The sequence below is a fragment of the Dunckerocampus dactyliophorus genome, chromosome 8 (genome assembly GCF_027744805.1).
Source record: "Dunckerocampus dactyliophorus isolate RoL2022-P2 chromosome 8, RoL_Ddac_1.1, whole genome shotgun sequence".
Lineage (NCBI taxonomy): Eukaryota > Metazoa > Chordata > Actinopteri > Syngnathiformes > Syngnathidae > Dunckerocampus > Dunckerocampus dactyliophorus.
In genome coordinates, this window is record NC_072826.1 from 23,793,467 (window position 1) to 23,817,829 (window position 24,363).

At 42.8% G+C, this 24,363-nt stretch overlaps 1 protein-coding gene across 15 annotated transcripts in view; it reads left to right on the plus strand.

Moving 5' to 3' along the window:
- Positions 1–24,363, plus strand: part of LOC129185846 (receptor-type tyrosine-protein phosphatase gamma-like) — a 453,526-nt gene that overhangs the window by 232,399 nt on the left and 196,764 nt on the right. The window lies entirely within an intron of this gene.

Sequence of the window (24,363 nt, forward strand, 5' to 3'; positions counted from 1 at the left end):
ATCTTAATGAGGTTTTAAGTAGACCTACAATATGCAAAAACAAGAAGGGGGAGTGAGACAAAAAGCATTTTGAAAAAGTAATTTACAATTACAACAATTAAACTGAAATAGGCTGTTTATCAGCTGATCAAAAGTTTAAGATCACAGGCTATAAAAGCCAAAATCTTCTCAAAATTTTCATTTTCTGTCAGATATTCACAGTCATGCCCTCCTGATGGCTAAAGCTAAGATGCTTTACCTTTTTGAATGTGGTCGGATTGTCGAGCTGCATAAGCAAGGCCTGTCGCAGTGTGCCATTGCTGCTGAGGTCAGTCTAAATTTTTTGAAAGATCCTGAGCATTATGGAACAAAAAAGTCAAGTAGTAGACCAGAAAATATCAGACCTGCGCTGAGCCGGAGGATCCGATTGGCTGTCCATCAAGACACCTTACTGGTCCTTACTGGTGTTGACTGCAGCGCAATAAACATCAGACTGCATCTGCGGGAAAAGGGTTGGAAAAAAAACCCAACAAATTCAAAGACCAAAGTAAAAAAAAAAAAAAAAAAAAAAATCCCAAGTTTCCTTCAACGCCACAAAACTGCCTGTTTAGACTTTGCCAGGGAGCATCAAACATGGGACATTGAAAGGTGGAAACAAGTTTTATTCTCTGATGAGAAAAAATTCAACCTTGACGGTCCAGATGGCTTCCAACGTTACTGGCATGACAAGGAGATCCCACCTGAGATGTTTTCTACCCGCACAGTGGCGGGGGGTCCATCATGATCTGAGGTGCTTTTTCATTCAGTGGAACACCGGAGTTTCAGGTGGTGCAGGGTCGTCAGACGGCGACTGCTTACGTGCAGATGTTGCAGCAGGCATCCCTCATGACTGAAGGCCCTCGTCTGTGTGGTAACAGCTGGCTTTTTCAACAGGACAACGCTGCAGTTCACAATGCTCGCTTGACCAAGGACTTCTTCAGGGAGAATAACATCACTCTTTTGGACCATCCTGCATATTCCCCTGATTTAAATCCCATAGAGAACATTTGGGGATGCATGGCGAGGGAACTTTATAAAAATGGCCATCAGTTCCAGACAGTTGATGCCCTTCGTGAAGCCATCTTCATCACTTGGAGCAATGTTCCCACTAGCCTCCTGGAAACACTCGCATCAAGCATGGCCAAAGCAATTTTTGAAGTGATGAACAAGAACGGTGGCGCTACTCATTACTGAGTCCTACTGAGAACATTTTTTGTTCTGGTTTGGAGAGTTTTTTGCTATTTTTTGAGCGATGGTCTTAAACTTTTGATCAGCTGATAAACAGCCCATTTCAGTTTAATTGTTGTTTTCAATATACACCAAGTCCCCAACTAACAAACACAATTGGTTCCAGATGACCGTTCTTAAGTCGAATTGTTCTTAAGTAGGGGAAAAGGTAATATTACCAATGATATAGGTCCTACGTGTATACATATACAGTATATGCGTATGTATGTAAATATCAGTTTGGATGTAGTAATATTAAACGAGGATAATTAATGAAAAAAACTAATAAAAAATGATATAATACGTAATGATAAATGTTATTTACCTTTGAAGAGGAGTGGTCGAGCATACGTCGTCGTGGTGGAGGAGGAGGAGGAGTTATTCAAAAAAGGACAAATGGTCGTCGTCGTTAGACTCTTCTAAAAGAGGTAGTGTTCTGTGGGTGGTGTAGAATTAAGCACGCCTATTAACTCTTCATAAACTGTAATCACACGCTCTGGTTGTATCTTAAAACTCTTAGCCTTCCTCTCTCCTCTTCCTCGTCTTCCTGTATCTGTTGGTCCCATTAGCAGTGTCACAGTGCCCTCTACTGGTCAAGCATGTACCAGTAAAAATATGGACTTATAAGGCAAAACACATGAAAATATAGACCAGTCGGCTTGTGTTCGTATCTTCGAATGTTCGCATGTCGGATGTTTGTTAGTAGGGGACTTAGTGTATTACTTTTTCAAAATGCTTTTTGTCTCACTCCCCCTTCTTGTTTTTGCATATTGTAGCTCTACATAAAAGCTCATTAAGATCCAAACGTGCAAAATGCAAATTCTAGCAATTTTTCAACGGGTCTTAAAATTTTGATCAGGAGTGTATTTCCGTCCAGGTAGCACATAGCGTGTCTGCAAACAAGAGAGCAGTCGGCAGAACCCGGTGTCTTCCACTGATCTAAAAGGACTGTCATATAGTCCGATGAATGCAATTATTTTCTGTGTTATTTGCTTAGCCGTCTGAGTGTCACGCTCATAGTGTTGCACAGCATTGGCTGCGCAAGCTGAAAGGCACTGACTGACCTACAGTATATCGATATACAGTGGAACTTTGGTTAGCGTCATTAATCCATTCCAGAAGTTCTGACTCTAAAGCGGACGCTAACCTAGTTTTACAAATATTATTTTTACATGCAGAGAACAATTCAAAATGCATATAAATAACATAAATGATGAATGAAGGGGTTAAATTAACATTTAAGCTTACTTTTACTTTCAACGATGACGTGAATCTTGACGTGACTGTTCCCAAAGACACAATGTGAAACCAACACCATCTCCCTGTTTTGTTTATTTCATGAATTCAATAGTGTTTCTCAACACAAGTCTCTGCTTTTCTTTTGGTCACGGCTCCAAAATAACCCCAAATGGAGCCAAAGAAAGTTGCAAGTGCCAGCATTTGATAAAGAAGGTGAGAAACACTATTGCAATTAATAACTCATAGCAAAACAAGGTGGTGTCCGTGTGGTGTCCAAAAAAGGAGCATATATCATGAATTAAATTAATTAAACAAAACAATAATGTGACAAACTTGGCCTAGCTTGAAAGCTAACATCTTGTCTACTGTTAGTACCATCCCTTGACCGCTAAATCTCGCTGCATAAGCAGCTTCATTTATTATCCAGTAGCAAAGATACTGTATATACATTGTCACATATACAGTAAGCATCAAAGTTTACATTTATACCAAGATCATCCATATGTAGACCCGAAAATGCTATTTATTTTGGGTCAGCCTTTGTCAAACAAAATGGTCCAGGGTTTAAGAAGAACTTTTTGTGTTAACAATGATAGATTGTTTATCACATTTGACTTCAAAATGTAACTCCAAAACTTTGCTTTGTCATTGAAAACCACATTCCCTGTTCTCAAACTAATGGTTTGAAATCATGGAATTCCACTGCATAAAAGATGAAAAGAAATGCAATAGTCAATCTCATAATCATTGCTCTTGTTGGCACATATGTATGTGTCACGCACGAATTGCATCATTTCACTGCTTCTGATTATAAAACAGGACATGTTCAAGATGAAGCCAGTCATTCACGATAATGATTACACATTCCATTTTCATTCAGACCAGCTGCATGACATTGAGGGCAAAGGCAGGTATCACTACCTGTAGGAATTAAGACAGGGCCATCTGCATTCCTCTTTGTTGGCATATCACAGACCTTTCTTGACAGCTGTAGGTATTTCACAATTCCAGGTTGTCAGGAAGTCGGATGGCCATTTCTCTCAGCCGAGGCTTGATTGAGAGGCAGATGCCACAGGTGGTTGGTAAGGCCATTGTTGTCATTTTGAGCAGTTCCTATGCTGGCTCGTTTTAGACGAGTATATTAAGGATAATACATTTTTGCTGAGTACAAGCCTGAAACGAGTACAGCTCATCATCATCCGTACTTGTGCTGAAAAAAAATCCTCATTGGGTATTGGGTAATTATGTATTCACTCTTCTGGCTCGACCGCCCTCAGATAGGGTTAGGGTTAGGGTTAGCGATGCCTCACTCTTTCACACACACACACACACACACACACACACACACACACACACACACACACACTGGCTTGACTCCAGTGCCAGCTTCCTCAGCCCGCCTCTATTTCAGATTGTATGATATTTAAAGTTAGTTGGTACATTTGTTGGCAAGACAGAGTTGAAAACGGCTTGTGTCATGTTGGTCAACAGTTTAGTGAGGCAACAGATACAGATAGTAGTGTACTCGCCATGTTTTATTTTCCACCATTCAAATATGAGACACTGCAATAACTGGCTGATGTTTGAATGCACAAAACAGGACAAGGAGCTGTGCACCTGTGTTGCACTCCAAAGCAGTTGATGCTTCAGTGTTCAAGGGCAGACTCGACATCTCCTGTACCTTCATGCCCAGAACAGGTTCAGATTTCACATTTGAAACATCTTACTGAAACAGTAAAGTAAAAGTACTGTGCAAACATCATATACCCTTACAAATTTTGAACACGTGGTAGTAGCGCGCATTAAGGGCATGGGGCTTGGGACTAATGCAGAGAGCCGTTTTGACATTTTGCTCAAAAAAGACTTATCCACAATAAAAAAAAATTCTTTGCATCTACCTGTACAAGCGTCTGTGTAGGCTCTCAGTCGTACAGGAGTTGTCCATCGAGGAAAAGGCTTCTTGAGACGTCATCTGTACTTCTGTGAAGAAGGTGTCGGACGTTTCGCTCCTCATCCGAAGAGCTTCGTCAGCGAACTAATAAGTGCTGGTAGCTTAGTTTTTCGGGGGTCTCCGAAAAACTCCAGAGGATCTTATGGCAACACAAAATTCCTACCTATTTCAAACCAGTAAATACCCTGAGACAAAAATTAGTGCATCCTAAAGACAAGGCTCCAAACCAGAAACAGAGCAATGTGGTCTATTCCATCCACTGTAAAGATGAGGAATGCAAAGAGCACTACATTGGGGAAACTAAGCAAATGCTCCAAAAAAGGCTTTATCAACATCGCAGGGACAATGCTAGTGGTCCTCAATCAGCAGTACATTTACACCTGAAAGCTACCAATCACTCTTTTCAGGACAGCGAGGTAAAGATTTTGGCCAAAGAAAACAGATGGTTTGAAAGAGGAGTAAAGGAAGCTTTTTTTGTCAAACAACAGAACCCATCATTGAATCGGAATGGTGGTTTGAGGTTTAATTTGGACCCTGTGTTCAGCAGGTTACTGAGACCAAAACCCACAGCTCTTAGTCTTGCAAATGAGGTGAAGGCAGGGCCAAGCCAGAACAATAGATGCTAACAAGCCAGTATCAGAGTCGTTCATACCCAATTCAGGGAGCGACACTTCCCTTTTATCGGAGGTGTTAATAACAGGATAGGATTATACCACTACTCCGCCCAGGCTTAGTGTAACGAACCAATAGGAGGAGGGTGTTGGCACACCAATTCCGCCCACTCTTACTGTATTTAAGGCCTAAGCTACCAGCACTTATTAGTTCGTTGACGAAGCTCTTCGGATGAGGAGCGAAACGTCCGACACCTTCTTCACAGAAGTACAGATGACGTCTCAAGAAGCCTTTTCCTCTACCTGTACAAGGTCTACATCAGGGCTCATCAATTACATTTGTCCGAGGGCCAGAATTTGACAGAAACACTATGAGGGCCAGATGCTATCATAAAATAAAATGAACATTGTATCATAAGTAACAAGTTATTTGTTATATTAATTTTGTATCGTTTAGGTTTAGTAGGGGTGTCACAAGGTGTCGCGTCACAAGGTCTCTCGAGATTAAAATGTGACAAGATTTGTAGTCCAGGAAACTGTCCCGTGGACACTAGGCCTGCGATGATAATAAATAAAGTAATAAATCACACAATAAATGAAAATTAACTTGATCATTTTTCTAGTCTCAATATACAGTCTTGCCTTGTGCATGCGTGTCTGTGTTCCTCGTCTCCCGCCTCCAAACGGGCAGGAAGAGGATTCACTTTGTGCATTGGTTTCAGCACCTCGGCATGTTTGTTCCATAGAACAACAGCATAAACAGAGTGAGCCCTTTTGTCAGTCATACAGTCTCTTTGTCTCAGAGGGTAGAGGCAGGGCCAAATACATACAAGAGCACAGACGTGTGTAGCCTTATGAGGAGTAATGCAAGTTAACGTAGTAAAGTCTGATGATGGAAACGATTGATGAAATGATTTTTTTTTTTAACTTGAAAACAATTTTAAATAATATATTGGATGAATGGATATATACAGTCTGCTGTATACAGTGATCTGAAAGAGTGTTTTCCCCCTTCCTGATTATTATTTTTTTTTTTTGCATGTTTGTCACAATTATTAAATGTTTCAGATCATCAAACAAATTTAAATATTAGTCATTGACAATATCTCCGGGGCCCCACTCTGGAGCCAGGCCTGGAGGAGGGGCACGATGGCGAGCGTCTGGTGGCCGGGCCTACGCCCATGGGGCCCGGCCGGGCACAGCCCGAAGAAACGACATGGGTCCCCCCTCCAATGAGCTCACCACTCATGGGAGGGGCCAAAGGGGTCGGGTGCAGAGTGAGCTGGTTGACAGCCAAAGGCGGGGACCTTGGCGGTCCAATCCTCAGCTACAGAAACTAGCTCTAGGGACATGGAATGTCACCTCTCTGGTAGGGAAAGAGCCTGAGCTGGTGCATGAGGTTGAGAAGTTCCGGCTAGATATAGTCGGACTCACCAACGCACAGCAAGGGCTCTGGAACCAGTCCTCTTGAGAGGGGTTGGACCTTGTTCCACTCTGGCGTTGCCAGCAGTGAGAGGCGACGGGCAGGTGTGGCAATTCTTGTTGCACCCCGGCTTGTGGCCGGCATGTTGGACTTTAACCTGGTGAACGAGAGGGTAGTTTCCCTCCGCCTTCGAGTGGGGGGACGGGTCCTGACTGTTGTTTGTGCTTATGTGCCAAACAGCAGTTCAGAATACCCACCTTTTTTGGAGTCTCTAGAGGAAGCACTGGAGAGTGCTCCCTCAGGCGATTCCCTTGTTCTGCTGGGGGACTTCAATGCTCACGTTGGCAGCGACAGTGAGACCTGGAGAGGCGTGATTGGGAGGAACGGCCCCCCCTGATTTGAACCCGAGCGGTGCTTTGTTATTGGACTTCTGTGCTCGTCACAGATTGTCGATAACAAACACAATGTTCAAGCATAAGGGTGTCCACATGTGCACTTGGCACTAGGACACCCTCGGCCGCACTTCCATGATTGACTTTGTGGTCGTATCATCGGACTTGCGGCCATATGTTTTGGACACTCGGGTGAAGAGAGGGGCGGAGCTGTCAACTCATCACCACCTGGTGGTAAGTTGGCTCCGATGGTGGGGGAGGATGCCGGTCAGACCTGGCAGGCCCAAACGTATTGTGAGGGTCTACTGGGAACGACTGGCAGAGTCCCCTTTCAGAAGGAGTTTCAACTCCCACCTCCGGGAGATCTTCGACCATGTTCCGAGGGAGGTGGCAGACATTGAGTCTGAAAGGGCCATGTTCCGTGCCTCTATTGTCGAGGCAGCTGATCGGAGCTGTGGCCGTAAGGTGGTTGGTGCCTGTTGTGGCGGTAATCCCAGAACCCGTTGGTGGACACCAGTGGTGAGGGATGCCATCGAGATTAAGAAGGAGTCCTATCGGGCCTTTTTGGCTCATTGGACTCCGGAAGCAGCTGACAGGTATCGGCAGGCTCTGCTCTGGCAGTCGCTGAGGCAAAAACTCGGACATGGGGGGAGTTCGGAGAAGCCATGGAGAACGACTTTCAGACGGGTTTGAAGAGATTCTGTACCACCATTCGGCGTCTCAGGAGGGGGAAGCAGTGCACAGTCAACACCGTGTACTTCGAAGACCTCTTCAATCCCACTGACACGTCTTCCTATGAGGAAGCAGAGCCTGGGGACTCCACGGTGGGCTCTCCTATCTCTGGGGCTGAGGTTGCTGAGGTTGTCAAAAAGCTCCTCGGTGGCAGGGCCCCGGGGGTGGATGAGATCCGCCCGGAGTTCCTTAAGGCCATGGATGCTGGAGGCATGTCTTGGTTGACACGATTCTGCAGCATCGCGTGGACATCGAGGGCAGTGCCTCTGGATTGGCAGATCGTTGTGGTGGTTCCCCTTTTTAAGAAGGGGGACCGGAAGGTGTGTTCCAACTATCGTGGAATCACACTCCTCAGCCTCCCTGGTAAGGTTTATTCAGGGGTTCTGCAGAGGAGGATCCGCTGGATAGTTGAATCTTGGATTCAGGAGGAGCAGTGTGGTTTTCATCCTGGTCGTGGAACTGTGGACCAGCTCTACACTCTCAGCAGGGTCCTTGAGGGTGCATGGGAGTTTGCCCAACCAGTCTACATGTGTTTTGTGGACTTGGAGAAGGCATTCGCCCGTGTTCCTCGAGGAATTTTGTGGGGTGTACTCCGGGAGTATGGGGTATCGGACCAGCTAATTGAAGCTGTTCGTTCCCTGTATGACCTGTGTCAGAGTTTGGTTCGCATTGCCGGCAGTAAGTCGGACCCGTTTCCAGTGAGGGTTGGACTCTGCCAGGGCTGCCCTTTGTCACCAATTCTGTTCATTATTTTTATGGACATAATTACTAGGCGCAGCCAGGGCGTTGAGGGGTTCCGGTTTGGTGGCTGCAGGATTGAGTCTCTGCTTTTTGCAGATGATGTGGTCCTGCTGGCTTCATCAAGCCGTGAACTTCAACTTTCACTGGATCGGTTCGCAGCCGAGTGCGAAGCGGCCGGGATGAGAATCAGCACCTCCAAGTCCGAGTCTATGGTTCTCGCCCGGAAAAGGGTGGAATGCCATCTCCAGGTCGGGGATGAGATCCTGCCCCAAGTGGAGGAGTTTAGGTACCTTGGGGTCTTATTCAAAAGTGAGGGAAGGATGGAACGTGAGATTGATAAGTGAATTGGTGCGGCGTCTGCAGTGATGCAGACTCTACATCGGTCTGTTGTGGTGAAGAGAGAGCTAAGCCAAAAGGCAAAGCTCTCAATTTACTGGTCGATCTACGTTGCTACCCTCACCTATGGTCATGAGCTTTGGGTAATGACCGAAAGGACAAGATCGCGGGTACAAGCGGCCGAAATGAGTTTTCTCCGTAGGGTGGCTGGGCTCTCCCTTAGAGATAGGGTGAGAAGCACTGTCATCCGGGAGAGACTCGGAGTAGAACCGCTGCTCCTCCGCATTGAGAGGAGCCAGATGAGGTGGCTTGGGCATCTGGTCAGGATGCCTCCCGGACGCCTCCCTGGGGAGGTGTTCAGGGCAAGTCCGACCGGTAGAAGGCCTCGGCGAAGACCCAGGACACGTTGTAGAGACTATGTTTCCCAACTGGCCTGGGAACGCCTTGGGATCCGCCGGGAGGAGCTGGACGAAGTGGCCAGGAGAGGAAAATCTGGGCCTCCCTGCTTAGGCTGTTGCCCCCGCGACACGATCTCGGATAAGTGGTAGAAGATGGATGGATGGATGGTCATTGACAACACAACTCAACACAAATGCAGTTTTAAAATGAACATTTTTACTATTAAGGGATAAAAAAAAAAATCCAAACTTACATGGCCCTTTGTGAAAATATGATTGCCCCCTAAACCTAATAACTGGTTAGGCCAGAAACAACTGCAATCAAGCATTTGTGATAACTTGCAATGAGTCTCTTAAAGCGCTGTGGAGGAATTTTGGCCCACTCATCTTTGCAGAATTGTTGTAATTCAGCCACCTTGGAGGGTTTTTGAGTTCATGCCACAGCATCTCATTGGGATTCAGTTTTCAGTTTTTGTTTTTCTTCAGCCATTCAGAGGTGGACTTGCTGGTGTGTTTTGGATCATTGTCCTGCTGCGGAAGCCAAGTTTGTTTCAGCTTGTGGTCACAAACAGATGGCCACACATTCTCCTTCAGGATTTTTTGATAGACAGCAGATATCATGGTTCCATTTATCACAGCAAGTCTTCCAGATCCTGAAGCAGCAAAACAGCCCCAGACCATCACACTACCACCACCACATTGTACTGGTGGTATGATGCTCTTTTTCTGAAATGTGGCGTTAATTTACACCAGATGTAATTGGATACACTTTCCAAACAGTTAAACTTTTGTTTCGTCAGACCACACAGTATTCTCTCAGTATTCTCTCTCATCAAAACGTTTTCTGGCAAAATTTAGATTAGCCTTTATGTTCTTTTTGTTCAGCAGTGGTTTTCGTCTTGGAACTCTGCCATGCAGGCCGTTTTTGCCCAGTGTCTTTCTTATGATGTAGTCATGAACACTGACCTTAAACTGAGGCGAATGAGGCCTGCAGTTCTTTGGATGTTGGTGTGGGGTCTTTTGTGACCCCTTGGATAAGTTGCCTCTGCACTCTTGGAGTAATTTTGGTTTGCCACTCCTGGGAAGTTTCACCACTGTTCCATGTTTTCACCATTTGTAGATAATGGCTCTCACTGTGGTTCGCTGGAATCCCAATGCTTTAGAAATGGCTTTATAACCTTTTCCAGACTGATAGATCTCAATTAATCTCACTTAAGTTATGTTTTAACAGGGGGGGCAATCACTTTTTCACTCAGGGCTACGTAGGTTTGGAATTTTTTTCCTCCCTTAATAACAAGTTTAATCTAAAAACTGCATTTTGTGTTCATTTGTGTTGCCATTCACTAATATTTAAATTTGTTTGATAATCTGAAATATTCAAACGTGACTAACATGCATAAAAATATAAAATCCGGAAGGGGGCAAACATTTTTTCACACCACTGTAAATACATGTATAGCTTATTATTTATACACATATTGACCACAAAACAATTTTAAAATATCCTAAAACTGTTACACTGCGCTTTATTTTGATAAACATGCACCGGAATCGCCTGTCAGCCCTGTTGTCACTTGCACATGTGTGACCAGATAAAAGTACGCAACAGTACACAGCGGCGGCAGTCCTCCCATGCAGCCTACCATCACATCTTAAAAAAAATCCTAGGGGAAACCCTGTCTCATTTTGTGAACGAGTGTCTCGTGAAATCGCTATTGTTTAGCCTTTGTCAGTGTTAACACACTGATACTGTAATAGCTGTACTGCAGCAAGCCACTAAAGTGTTACACAGGTCCAATTTTACAAATACAGAACCGCACCAACTGTCAGTAATCAGGGGTTTATTTCATAAAGGTTGTATAGGTACAAAACAGGACCTGAAAGTGGCATACAAAATGCAAAAGGTATAAGACAACTTGTACAATATGTTAAATAGATCAGTCTATCAGATTACCATCATGATCGATTGCAGAACTACAACATGACATCAAATAACAATAACATTAAAAGGTAGGCAGAGCAGATTGCCAAATCCTCCGTGATCTCACAGTGAATGCCAACTGTGTTAACTTTGCGCGCCACAACAAAGCAAGGTGAGTCAAGTTAAAGGAACTCAGCGTTAATGTACAGTATGCCGTTCTCAGATGTTCACAAGCAAAATGACCCACCCACAATAGATTTTGTGCCGCTCGTGCCAGCACCCATGATTTGAAAGAAATATGATTTTACATAGCCATTATTGTCATTGTACCATGGTGTTTCTGTTTTTGAAAATGTGTACTTATTTAATAGCTCTAGGACTCTACACTGAATTCAATCATTTTATCCTGGGGGCCGGATGGAAAATTCTAGCGGGGCTAATCTGGTCGATGGGCCACCAGTTTATGCTGTTGGTCTACATGGATGACCTTGAAAGTATGAAAGTACAAAGGAAACGTTGATGGTTATGGGAGAAAATGTACAGTACATATCTTTTTTTTTTTTACTGTATAAGAGTAAAAATTAAGCTACTTATTCAGTGAGTTTTAGTGTTAGAAGAATTATGCTTGTAGTTTTGGAAGGACACAGTGTTTGCTTTAAAATGCTCCTAAGTTTGTTTACATTAGTGTTTTCTTTTACGAATTTATCACAACATGTACAGCTGTCTGATCATGGTGCATTTAAGTGCTTGTGGATTGAAGTGTCTTCTGTTTTTCGTAAATCGGTTTGGTTGAGATTTTAGCTGACATTCTTTTGGTTATGTGGATGTATAGCATGTGTTTATAGATTAATGTGTTGTGTAGCAGTTACCACAAAAACACAAATGAACCACATTGCCCCCATACTGTGACCCGCCGCTTTAAAAAAAGTCAATTTTGCTAATCCGTACATGCATGGTCATTGCTGAGATAATGACACAAGTTGACAGTGGACACTGCAACAAAAACGTTTTAAATTTGGGGTGGCCCAACATGTTGAAAGTCCAGAAAAAATACAGCTCTGAAAGCAAAATGGCATGCAGCTTCTGTTCCCTCCACTTCATAATGCATGGCTAACAAAACAAATGTCCCTGTCTTTTTTCCGTTAATAATGCATGCATACCAGGCAGTTTCTCTGCGACAGATGAGTGTTTTGCCTCCGGAGGGATCACCTCCACTGAGAACTCTGATGGAGATGGTGGAAAAAAATGACATTATTCTGCATAACAAACAAAAACCTTGACACAATTTTATTGTCTGCTGAACTTTCTGTTCTTGAATATGACCAAATGAGGGACAACCTGTAAAGATGGATTGACAAATTCTTCAAAAGTTGGAGAATTGCCTTTTGATGTTTTGATGTTTTTACCATATATAACCTTGCAGCTTATATATGGTAAAATTGGATGTAAAGGCCTTGTCACACCTTGACGTTTTAGCCAGCGCATGCCCGACGTGATCATTTTGATGGCATACGTTGAACTGTGGAAGTTTTTTTCAATTTTGGGCGTATACATAGCGTACTCATAACGAGTTGGACGTATACATGACGTATTAGTAACTTATATAGAACGTTTTTATAACCTATAGACAACTTATACCAATGAATGCGTAGCGTGTTGTCGGCGTTCACAACTTATGCCCAACACCAGTCTAACTTATGCAAACCGCACGGCAGCGTATGGCCGACGATGGCGTGCCGTAGCCTATAAAAAGGCTGCCACTTGATGACTCACCTCACTAGACATTGCAGTGTCAACATCCCTATCATGCCGAAGAAAATTTCCAAGACCGCTGGCAAGAAGTATCAGGGCAGTGACGGAGGGATCCATCACCACCCACAGCCTCTCCCTCCCACTCTCACTCTGATGGAGATGACGCAGGTTGTAACGCCTCTTCCCCTCCTGTTGGTTCCATTCCCAAAGTTGTTTGAGTATTATTAAAGTGTTGCACTGTGCAATAACACTTGAAGGAATACGTTTATTATCGTTCATTGCTGGGGTGTGGTGTCATTATGACGGATGATCATGTTTTTCACGGATGTCTTTTATACTCATTTGTAAATAGTTTTATTTTCCAGCAAACGCTAACTTGGACAGTAACATGATGTATCTCTCCATTCTTTTTTAATGTAAATACTCCTATGCACTTTGTTGACGTGATCAATAATACTTGATTAAAACATGCATTGTTTCTCTCAGACAAAGAGCAAAAAAAATAAAAAATAAATGTTAGTTCCATTCCCAGTGTCACAGTGCCCTCTACTGGTCAAGCATGTACAGTATAAATAAGGAGTTCCTACAAGGCATAGCATAATGTACTGTATCTGCAAAAACAACAGCCTCCATCTCCTCTCAGTCAACGCTTGCCAAGAACAGAGCCAAGAAGATAGTTTTGTCTCAAGGCATGTTGACGTTTGTGCGTAACTTACAAATAATGTGTGTAAAAGGGCGTCAACAATCGCATAATTTATTGCCCGCGTACGCGTGACGTATGAATCATTCGTTGACATACGTCAAAGTTTTTGGCATGCACACAATTTTTTGACGACTTAGACGTTCTACGACGTATGCCGGCGTGCTTCAGCGTGTGCTTAACTTATACAAAACTTACCCATAACTTATTTGACGTACGCCAACGTATTGGCCAAATTTTTCATACGTTGCCGTAAGCTGGCTAAATCGTCAAGGTTTGACAGGGCCTTAAGACCGTTATGACTTGAGGGTCACAGGAGGCGTAAAATACAAGTCAAAATATTTTATATAATATACTGAATCTAAGATTTTTTTTATGATTAAGTGTTTTATTTCTTTGCTGTATCAAAAAAGAACCCTTTAAAATCCCTCCCGTGCCCAAAGTCACAAATGAAATCGACCTGATGGTCAAGCCAGCCCAAGGGAGCAAAAAACAGTAATCAAGCCATCCTAATAAAACAACAACCCGCTAACTAAATCCCTTATCAAAATAAAACCAAAAACAGGAGAACCATTCCCACCAGGCCAAGCAAAAAGCTAACAAAAAGAGGGCGTTTCTCAGGCATAACTGCTGCAGGGAACAGGAAGTAGCTGATTGGTTTTGGAGCGTGAACCGACATGTGCATGGCCGTGTGTGACGAAAAGACAGAGGTGAGAGAGCGCAACCTATTTATAGGTTTTGGAAAAGGCGGAGCAACTCTGCATCTTCTCCAAGAAATACAAAACATGGACATGGTGAAGGGCAAGAAAAAAATTGTCACTTCACAGAAAACGGTGCCTATGCCTGACAAAGACATTACTGAAATAGAGCAACAGGAGAAGGCACTGTAAATATATTTCAGCATCACATTTTAGACAGTTGTTGCCATTTTCGCCAAATTTGTTCCTGAATAGCAATCATACATGTACACCAGCAGTCTAATTAATCGAATGCGTCTTTGAGGCTCCACACTCACATTCTCACTTGCCTTTTCAGATTGATAATGATACAGAAATGTGATAACGTCTCTCATTTACCAATAAAAATCAACAATGTTCTGCGTTAATGTGGGAGTGAAATACATGCTATTGGTTGGAACATAAATGGAAGTCAAAGCTTGACAAGCACTTTTCATTCACATAACATACATAATATATGGAGAATGGCTGCAGACAGTTGAGGAAAGTAACATATCCAACAAAATTCAACCATTTTACAAACTATACATGTGCGAATGTGTAAATTTGCCACGTGTCTGTACATCTCCGTGTTTTCTAATCTAATTGCATCACAATTTTTGGGAAAAGCTCCCGCGAAATCAGGCTTTTAAGGTTGCAACAATCTCCAAAAAGTCGCATGAGGACTTCCGATTTCGCTTCCCGTCTGCACGCTGCTAGAGTTTCAAAGAGAAAAGAGGATTTTAAGATATAATAGAGAATATAATAGAGGATACAATTTTGCTGTGTCAAACGGTGCAGTGACAAAAAAAGACAATCGAGGGAAAGGCTTCTTGAGACATCATCTGTACTTCTGTGAAGAAGGTGTCGGACGTTTCGCTCCTCATCCGAAGAGCTTCGTCAGCGAACTAACAAGTGGAGGCGGGATCCAATGCGGTCCAATGGGGTCTTATCCCCATTGGTAGGCAACACTGATCATCATATAGAGAACACAAAAGGGTTTGTGGCGAGTATCAAAGACCTCAGATTGGAGCCAGAGGAAACTTTGGTGTCTTATGATGTGACTTCACTTTTCACATCTGTCCCCACCTCAGCAGCAGTCTCGGTGGTGAGGAAGAGACTGCTCGAGGACTCAACTCTGCATAGGAGAACAAAACTTAGTGCTGACCACATCTGCCAATTATTGGAAATTTGCCTTAACACTACATATTTTCAGTTTAGAGGGAAATTTTACAGACAAATTCATGGTTGTGCTATGGGCTCACCAGTCTCACCCACAGTGGCGAACGTGTACATGGAAGAGATGGAGAAACAGGCTTTCACATCCTTCTCAGGGACAAAACCAAGGCACTGGTTTAGATACGTGGATGACACCTTTGTCATAATAAAAAAAACAAGAAATTCAGTCTTTCACAGATCACATCAATGCGGTGGACACCAATATCAAATTTACTCTCGAGGACGCTAAAGAGAACCAACTAGCCTTCTTAGACTGCAAGGTAATTATAGGAGAGGACAGACAGCTACTTACAGAGGTCTTCAGAAAGGCCACACACACTGACCAATACCTGCTTTTTGAATCAAACCATCCACTACAACATAAACTAGGGGTTATTAGGACCCTCCAACATAGAGCGGAACAAATACCAACTAGTGCTGAGGGAAGGAAAAAGGAGAAACAACATGTCCAGAGAGCGCTCTCAACCTGTGGGTACCCACGGTGGGCTTTTAACAAATGTCAAAAGAAGAGAGTAGGGAAAGAAACCCAAAAGCCCACAGAAGCAAAAAGGAGAGGAGTGATAGTCCCTTATGTAGCGGGGGTCTCCGAAAAACTCCAGAGGATCTTATGGCAACACAAAATTCCTACTTATTTCAAACCAGTAAATACCCTGAGACAAAAATTAGTGCATCCTAAAGACAAGGCTCCAAACCAAAAACAGAGCAATGTGGTCTATTCCATCCACTGTAAAGATGAGGAATGCAAAGAGTACTACAATGGGGAAACTAAGCAAATGCTCCAAAAAAAGGCTTTATCAACATCGCAGGGACAACTCTAGTGGGCCTCAATCAGCAGTACATCTACGCCTTAAAGCAACCAATCACTCTTTTGAGGACAGCGAGGTAAAGATTTTGGCCAAAGAAAACAGATGGTTTGAAAGAGGAGTAAAGGAAGCTATTTTTGTCAAACAACAGAACCCATCATTGAATCGGAATGGTGGTTTGAGGTTTAATTTGGACCCTGTGTTCAGCAGGTTACTGAGACCAAAACCCACAGCTCTTAGTCATGCAAATGAGGTGGAGCCCGGGCCGAGCCAGAACAATAGATGCTAACGAGCCACTATCAGAGTCGTTCATACCCAATTACAGGGAGCTACACTTCCCTTTGACCGGAGGTGCTAATGGCAGGAAAGGATTAGACCACCACTCCTCCCAGTCTTAGTGTAAGGAACCAATAGGAGGAGGGTGTTGGCACACCAATTCCGCCCACTCTTACTGTATTTAAGGTCTAGGCTACCAGCACTTCCTCGAGCAGTCTCTTCGTCACCACTGAGACTGCTGCAGAGGTGGGGACAGATGTGAAAAGTGAAGTCACATCATAAGACACCAAAGTTTCCTCTGGCTCCAATCTGAGGTCTTTGATACTCGCCACAAACCCTTTTGTGTTCTCTATATGATGATCAGTGTTGCCTACCAATGGGGATAAGACCCCATTGGACCCCATTGGATCCCTCCTCCACTTGTTAGTTCGCTGACGAAGCTCTTCGGATGAGGAGCGAAACGTCCGACACCTTCTTCACAGAAGTACAGATGACGTCTCAAGAAGCCTTTCCCTCGTTGGACAACTCCTGTACGACTGAGAGCCTACACAGACACAAAAAAAAAGACCATGTTACACACTAGGCTGACATGAGACTGGTCAAGGTCAAGTGAACTGCTGCGCCAAATTCCATTCAGCGCTTGATAAAATTGAGGAAATAAGAAACAAATCAGAAATGCTCATGTCACAAAAAAAAAAAAAGGAAAGCATTCGCTTAATACAATGTTTTGTCATACTGGTGCCAACCACCAGTAAACAACTGTAAAATACGAGTTAAATGAAGTTGTGATTATCAAACGCCCCTCAGCGAGTTTCCTGAACCGCCACAATTATTGGCAGTGAGACAAAACACAGCCATGGACAAACAGCAAAGCGAAAGACCAATATCCACAACAGTAACAATAATAACATTCACTGATATTGTGTTGTAATGTGTACGATATAACACACATCAGCATTTTTCCATCTACGTCCATCAGAACATAGCCCGACTCCATCTCTCACATTCTCTGCCACTGAAATCCTCATCCACGCCTTTGTCACATCCAGAATTGACTACTGCAATAGCGTTCTCTATGGTACACCATCCTAAATCCTCAATAGATTACAGCACATTCAAGACTTCGCTGTCCCCCTCCTCGCCTCCACCCACTCCCGTGAAGATCCCTGTTCTTCAAAACCTCCAGTGACTCCCCGTCCCTCAACGCATCCATTTCAAAGTCTTCCTGATCACTCGACAATTTGGCCCCTCCATACCTCACAGACCTGCTCCAACAGCACAATCCCTCACGTTCCCTTCGCTCTTCAGACTCCAACCTCCTGACCCTTCCTTGTAGGACCAAGCTCCAAACCTGGGGACACAGAGCCTTCTCCTTCGCCGCCCCCACCCTCTGGAATTTATTGCCCCAACCACTCCGTACCTTCCCACCTTCAAAAAAACAACTTAAAACCCACCTATTTAAAACTATATTCAATGATTAACTTTTTATACTTGGCTGCTTTGCTTTGTTTTTGTTTTGTTTCTAGTTCTGTTTGTTGTATTTTAATGTGCCTTTCTGTTCTGTTTGTTATTTAACGTTGTACTGTTATCTTCCATTGTAAATCGACTTTGAGTACCTTGAAAATTTATTATTATTTTTATTATTATTATTAAATTATTATTTGTATTATTATATATTTTTAATTTCGGTATACCTTTCAATATCTTGCACAGCGAAAATAAGATTCACGTGTTTGGTGAGCATTTTAAGAACGGAGATAAAACAAGACAAACAATTTCGTAAGGACATTGAAATGCATAAAAAGGATCACTTCAAATGGGAAGTGAGCAACAAACTCTCTCACAAGATGCAAACAGTGAAAAAGAGAAAACCACTGTTGCCAACTCCTCAGTAAGAAAAAAAGTAGCTAGATGTCATCTGCTAATTTGTATACTATTTGCATACGACATTGTAAAAGATGCTGTAGAAAAAAAGCATAACCTCGTAGGAGAGACAAAAAAGTGATTAAAAACCTTAATTACTGTATGTTTAGAAATAAAAATAAACTTGATTCTTGGTTTATTATTTTAAAATTGGCCATCACTTCATCAAAATTAAATCTTTTTAATATTGTAATGACTCTTAGGGGTGTTATGTGTTGTGTTTGTGTATGTGTTGCCATGGAAAGATGTGTTCTGGGGTTGGAGGGAGTGAAAAGAAACATGAATAGGAAGTGACAGCGTGAATTCCCCATGTTGGCAGAGATTGTTGGAAGTTAGTTCGGTGTGGGTTGCGGCCGTGACAGTCGCCCGTGTTAGTGATTGTGGTGCTGTGTGGTGATTGTTTGACTTCAATAAAAAAGCCGGTTGTTCCGCCCATCCTGCCTGGTGTTTGTGCACAGACTGTTACAAAATTTTATCTCGGCCAGGGCCTCTCAAAGTCTAGACAGCGTAATAATTACATCCGGACTCGCTTCAAGCCTCCACCTTTTATCTTGCAGGTAGGACTACTTGTTTCATTTATCACACACCGTTCTCCCATCACATGTTTTGACACACTGACAGGTAAGACCGAGTCAGAATGAGGCTTGAGTATAATGAGCAGTTATTTAATGAAGATTAAGAAACATTTATGCTTTAGATCCTGCTCTGTAAAACAGGGCAAGATGCACCCGGGCGGTATCGCGCCTCGTGCATGTGTGATTCATGGATGCGTAGAGCTCCACTATGCTCTCCCGCTCTCTCAAGAAAACCCTTATCCAAAAAAAACCCCACCAACTTTGAATTCAGGTTAAAAAGAAGCAACACACGGATCAAGAGAGTGCTACTGGGGTGTGGAAGACAAATCAATGTCCACATTTGTGGAAGGCTTGCTAATGCTGGAGGTCGCCCTAGATGACCAACCTCAGAATTCAACCTGACCCTCCTCTGCTGTGACCTATCATTCTCAATTTCCTGGAATGTATAGCTACAGAAGCGATAACAGAGTGTTGTCTTTTGACCATGACTATGCAACAGAGATTGTACAGAAATGGAAGGAGTACAAGTGGGTTCTTCAGAATAAGGGGATTCAGTTACAGACAACCTATACCAGGATGAAGATTGCGCTGACCCTCTCTCATTCATACAGTATATTTGCTCTAGATTTGTATCACTGAGCTGCCGCTTGTACATTGTTATGTATGTGTTTCACAGTGTTTGCATGCGTGGATGATGACAACTGCAAGACAATAGAGCTAAAGTAAGAGCAGTGTGAAACACATACAGAACAGTGGACAAGCGGCAGCGTGCATTGATACAAAGGGAGAGAAAATAACGCAGAGCAATTGTGAGGTCTGACTTTTTTGTGTGATGCAAATTTATTACTGTTTTGAAGGCATATTGTTTTGGGAAGCAAAACACTTTACTTTTCTGAGCCCAGCAATTAGCTGGAATTATTTTCTTCACCTCCAAAAACCGATCAGAACTCGGCTCATGGGAGAAAGTGAGGGAAAAGTAACCGATGAGGCGCTATAGTACACTGCTGATGGGAATGTCATACAATGTCAAAAAATCCCAACTGTTCCTTTAACTATTTAAATACAAACTTTCTGCTACGTAGGGAATTACTTTTACTTGCTGTATTACATGTTAGTGACATCTAAATTGTTGGAAATGGACATTCTATTCTTACTTTACGAAATAAAGTATGATTAGGGATGTTTGTTGTGAATTTTTTCTCACATACTTTTGTCTATCTACTAGGGATGAGCTGGATACTTGTTGTAGACGAGTATCTGTTACGGATAATACATTTTTGCAGAATACAAACATGTAACTACTGTAGTACAGGTCATCATTATCCGCCATCGTGATGACGGAAAATCCTCATTATTCACTCTTCACACCCTGCGATTGGCCAGTCACACACAACGACCTGCTCTCCCTAGACATATACACAAATACACAGCCACATAACATCTCAGCTATGAGCAGTACACTAAACACATTGAAATAACATGCTAACAATATAATGAATTAGTGGCAATGCTGACGAGGCTAACTTAGCTCAGCAGTTAGTGACCAGCTCGGCGACTGGATGCTTAAGGCATACAATATCGTACAATACAATATCACGGTGCAAAGAGCATCCATGTGAGGATACTGGAGGGTACATGGGAGTTTGCACAACCGGTCCACATGTGCTTTGTGGACTTGGTTTGGTTTGGTTTGGTTTAGTTTATTTGAACATGAAGGTTACAATGGAATACATCTCATGAATCATTCTTTGACAGTTCCACATGTCCAAAAGGAGTAGGAAGAAGCAAAGCTTATTTAATCCTACCCCCCATCCATTCTACATCTAGTACAGTACATGTAGTTCACTTCCTGGATTCCATGTCATGTTTTCAGTGATAGTCAGGATAACACATAATAGATAACGGTGAGATAACCCTCCCCCCAAAAAAAGAGAGAACATTCATAATAATGATAATAATGATGACAATACTAAATAAATAAATAAATAAATAAGAACAAAGCTTTTTTTTTTTTCCCTTTCCCTTTTTTTTTTTAAACACAACAAAGAAAATTATAAAAAAATAAATAAATAGAAATAAATAAATAAAAAATAAAATTTAATTAAATAAATAAAAAATAAAATAAGATAAAATAGAAAATAAAAAATAAATAAATAAAATAAAATAACAAACCTGACAGAACAATCAGGACTCTTCTGCCTTGTATTTAGCAAACATCAACTGCTTGTATTGTTTTTTGAATTTGCTCATCTCTGTACATTGTTTGAGTTCTTTACTCAATCCGTTCCATAATTTAATTCCACACACGGAAATGCTGTGGGTTTTCAGCGTTGTTCTCGCATATAAATGTTTTAGGTTTAATTTTCCTCTAAGATCATATTTCTCCTCTCTGATTGAGAAATACTTGATTAGATTTTTGGGTAACGAGTTATTATTAACTTTATACATTATTCTAGCGGTTTGAAAGTGTACTAAATCTGCGAATTTTAATATCTGTGATTTTAAAAATAAAGGGTTTGTATGTTCTCTATACTTGGCATTATGAATTATCCTCACAGATCTTTTTTGCAGTACAGTGAGTGAGTGAAGATTGCTTTTGTAATTATTTCCCCATGGAAAAGGCATTCGACTGTATCCCTTGCGATGTCCTGTGGGATGGGTGGTCTGGTTTGCATTGCCAGTTGTAAGTCAAGCCTGTTTCCGGTGAACATTGTCTGCCCTTGTCACCGATTCTGTTCATAATTTTCATGGACAGAATTTCTAGGCGCAGCCAAGGCGTCGAGGGAGTCCAGTTCGGGGGCCTTAGCATCTCGTCTCTGCTATTTGCATACAATGTGGTCCTCATGGCTTCATTGGGCTGTGACCTTCAGCGTTTACTGGGGCAGTTTGAATTTCAGTGTGAAGCTTCTGGGATGAGACTCAGCACCTCCAAATCCGAGGCCATGGATCTCAGTCGGAAAAGGGTGGATTGCTCCCTCCGGGTTGGGAATGAGGTCTTGCCCCACGTGAAGGAGTTCAAGTATCTCGGGGTCTTGTTCACTAGTAAGGGAAGGTTGGAGTGTGAGGTCGATAGGCGGATCGGCACAGCGTCTGCTGTAATGCGGTCGATGTAAAGCTCTCAATTTCACCGTTCCCGCCCTCACCTATGGTCATGATCTTTGGGTTGTGACCGAAAGAACGAGTCTGCGGATACAAGCGGCTGAAATGAGTTTCCTCCATAGGGTGGCTGATCTCACCCTAAGAGATAGGGTGGGGAGCTCAGTCATCCGGGAGGGGCTCAGAGTAGAGCCGCTGCTCCTTCACATTGAGAGGAGCCAGTTGAGGTGGCTCAGGCATCCAGTCCTCCCGGACGCCTCCCTGGTGAGGTGTTCTGGGCCTACCCAGCCGGGGGAAGGCCCCAGGGCAGACCTAGGACACGCTGGCGGGATTATGTCTCACAGCTGGCCTGGGAAAGCCTTGGTGTCGTCCCCGGTGGAGCCGGAGGAGGTGGCCAGGGACCGGGAAGTCTGGGCATCCCTACTGAGACTGCTGCCCCCGTGACCCGGACCCGGATAAGCGGCGGAAAATGGATGGATGGATGGATGGATGGATGGATGGATGGATGGATATAGCAACTTCTGATCAATCCATGTCAATTTCAGACTTAAAATAATCTACCGATTTAAGTCCCACCCATTTTCGGGTAAACTACTTCCAGTTTATGTCCCGCCCATTCCGAGTACAGATACTGATACAGGTAATTTAGATGAGTGGACAGATACAGATACATATACAAAGAGTGGTGTACTCATTCATCCCTATTATCTACCATTGCTATTTTTGTGGATCACTGACGAAGAAAATACACACATATGATTTTTAGTCTATTTTAATTCAATTGTGAATAAAAAAAATGAATTTTTGGTGTTACAGTAGTCTGTTTGATACGACTTCAGGCGTCATGTCACATTAAAAATTTATTCTTCTAGAACACTCTGACACTTATTAAACGGGTAGGTTTCTTATTGTATCCATATACTTTGTCTTATTTCTAGGGCTGTCAAATCATAAAAAAAAAAAATCAGATTCATCATGGTTTTGAAATTAATTAATCGTGATTAATCACCATGTCACACTGTCTGAAATATGACCATTTTTACTGTATTTTGTTGAAAGATAAATGACAAGGCAGGGTTATATACAGTATATACTGTATTTATATGTATTAACAGTACTTAATTAACTGAAAAATCCAGTTAAGAGATGGCACCCATGTCTGAAAATCTGTTTACCCAACACTGGTTTCTTTAATAGCAGAATATTTGAACCAGACTTAACTGTGTTAACTGTGCAGTTTAAGTTGAATTCACATTTTGAGTGAATTTTCTGGGATTTCCGAGCATACTTAAATGCAGCAAATTGTACTTCTGCATTAAGAGTTACAAAGTGAGTGATAAGAATATGCACTTATTGTTTTTCTTTGCAATTTTGTTTTAGACCACACATACTGTACATGCATAATAAAGACGTTGCGAAGTCGGGAGTGTCCATGACTAAATCTCACGTTCTGTGTAAAACAATGAATGCAATGACGTAGCCCCCCCCCCCCCCCCCCCCCCCCCCCCCCCCCCACACACACACACACACACACACACACACACACACACACACACACACCTTCTACACTTGTAAATTAATGTTAATAGCAGCGCCATCACACTCTATGGCGACTGGCACATGTGTAGAAAGCTCGCTTCGATGATTGCTTGATCAAAGTGTGTTTATGCAAGAGGAAACTAGTGTCCAATTGTATAATCTAGGTATGTAATATAATCTGGGTAATCCAATTTGTAAAAAGCCAAACAATCTACAGCATGAGTGCTGAAGTCCCCGAGCAGGATGAGTAATCCCTATCCAGTCATCCAAACGGGAGGGGAGGGGATGGTGGAACTGCTGTTTGGCATATAAGAGCAAACAACAATCAGACCCATCCCCACACCCAAAGGCAGAGGGAGAGTACAAATTCGTCCATTGGGTTAAACCCCAACATACAAGCCATGTCCTTGCTTTCTGCTGCCACCCATCTCACACTGTAATCTCTGGCCCCTCCTATGAGTAGAGATCCCATTGCCTGGCCAACAGGCGCTCACCATCGAGCCCTACTCCCAGGCCTGGCTCCAGTGACCCAGTCCAGGCGAGAGAAAACAAAGTTGGCACGCATCAGGGTCTTTTGAGCTACTCTTCCTTTTTATTATTATTATTTTCTAGTCCCTTCCCCAAGACCTGTTTGTCTTGGGTGACCATACCAGGGGCATAAAATCTTAATTTCTAGGAGCATTGGGACGTGCAAATTCGTCCACCACAATGAAGTGGTACCTTAAAGAGGAGTAGAGTGTAAATAAATAAATAAT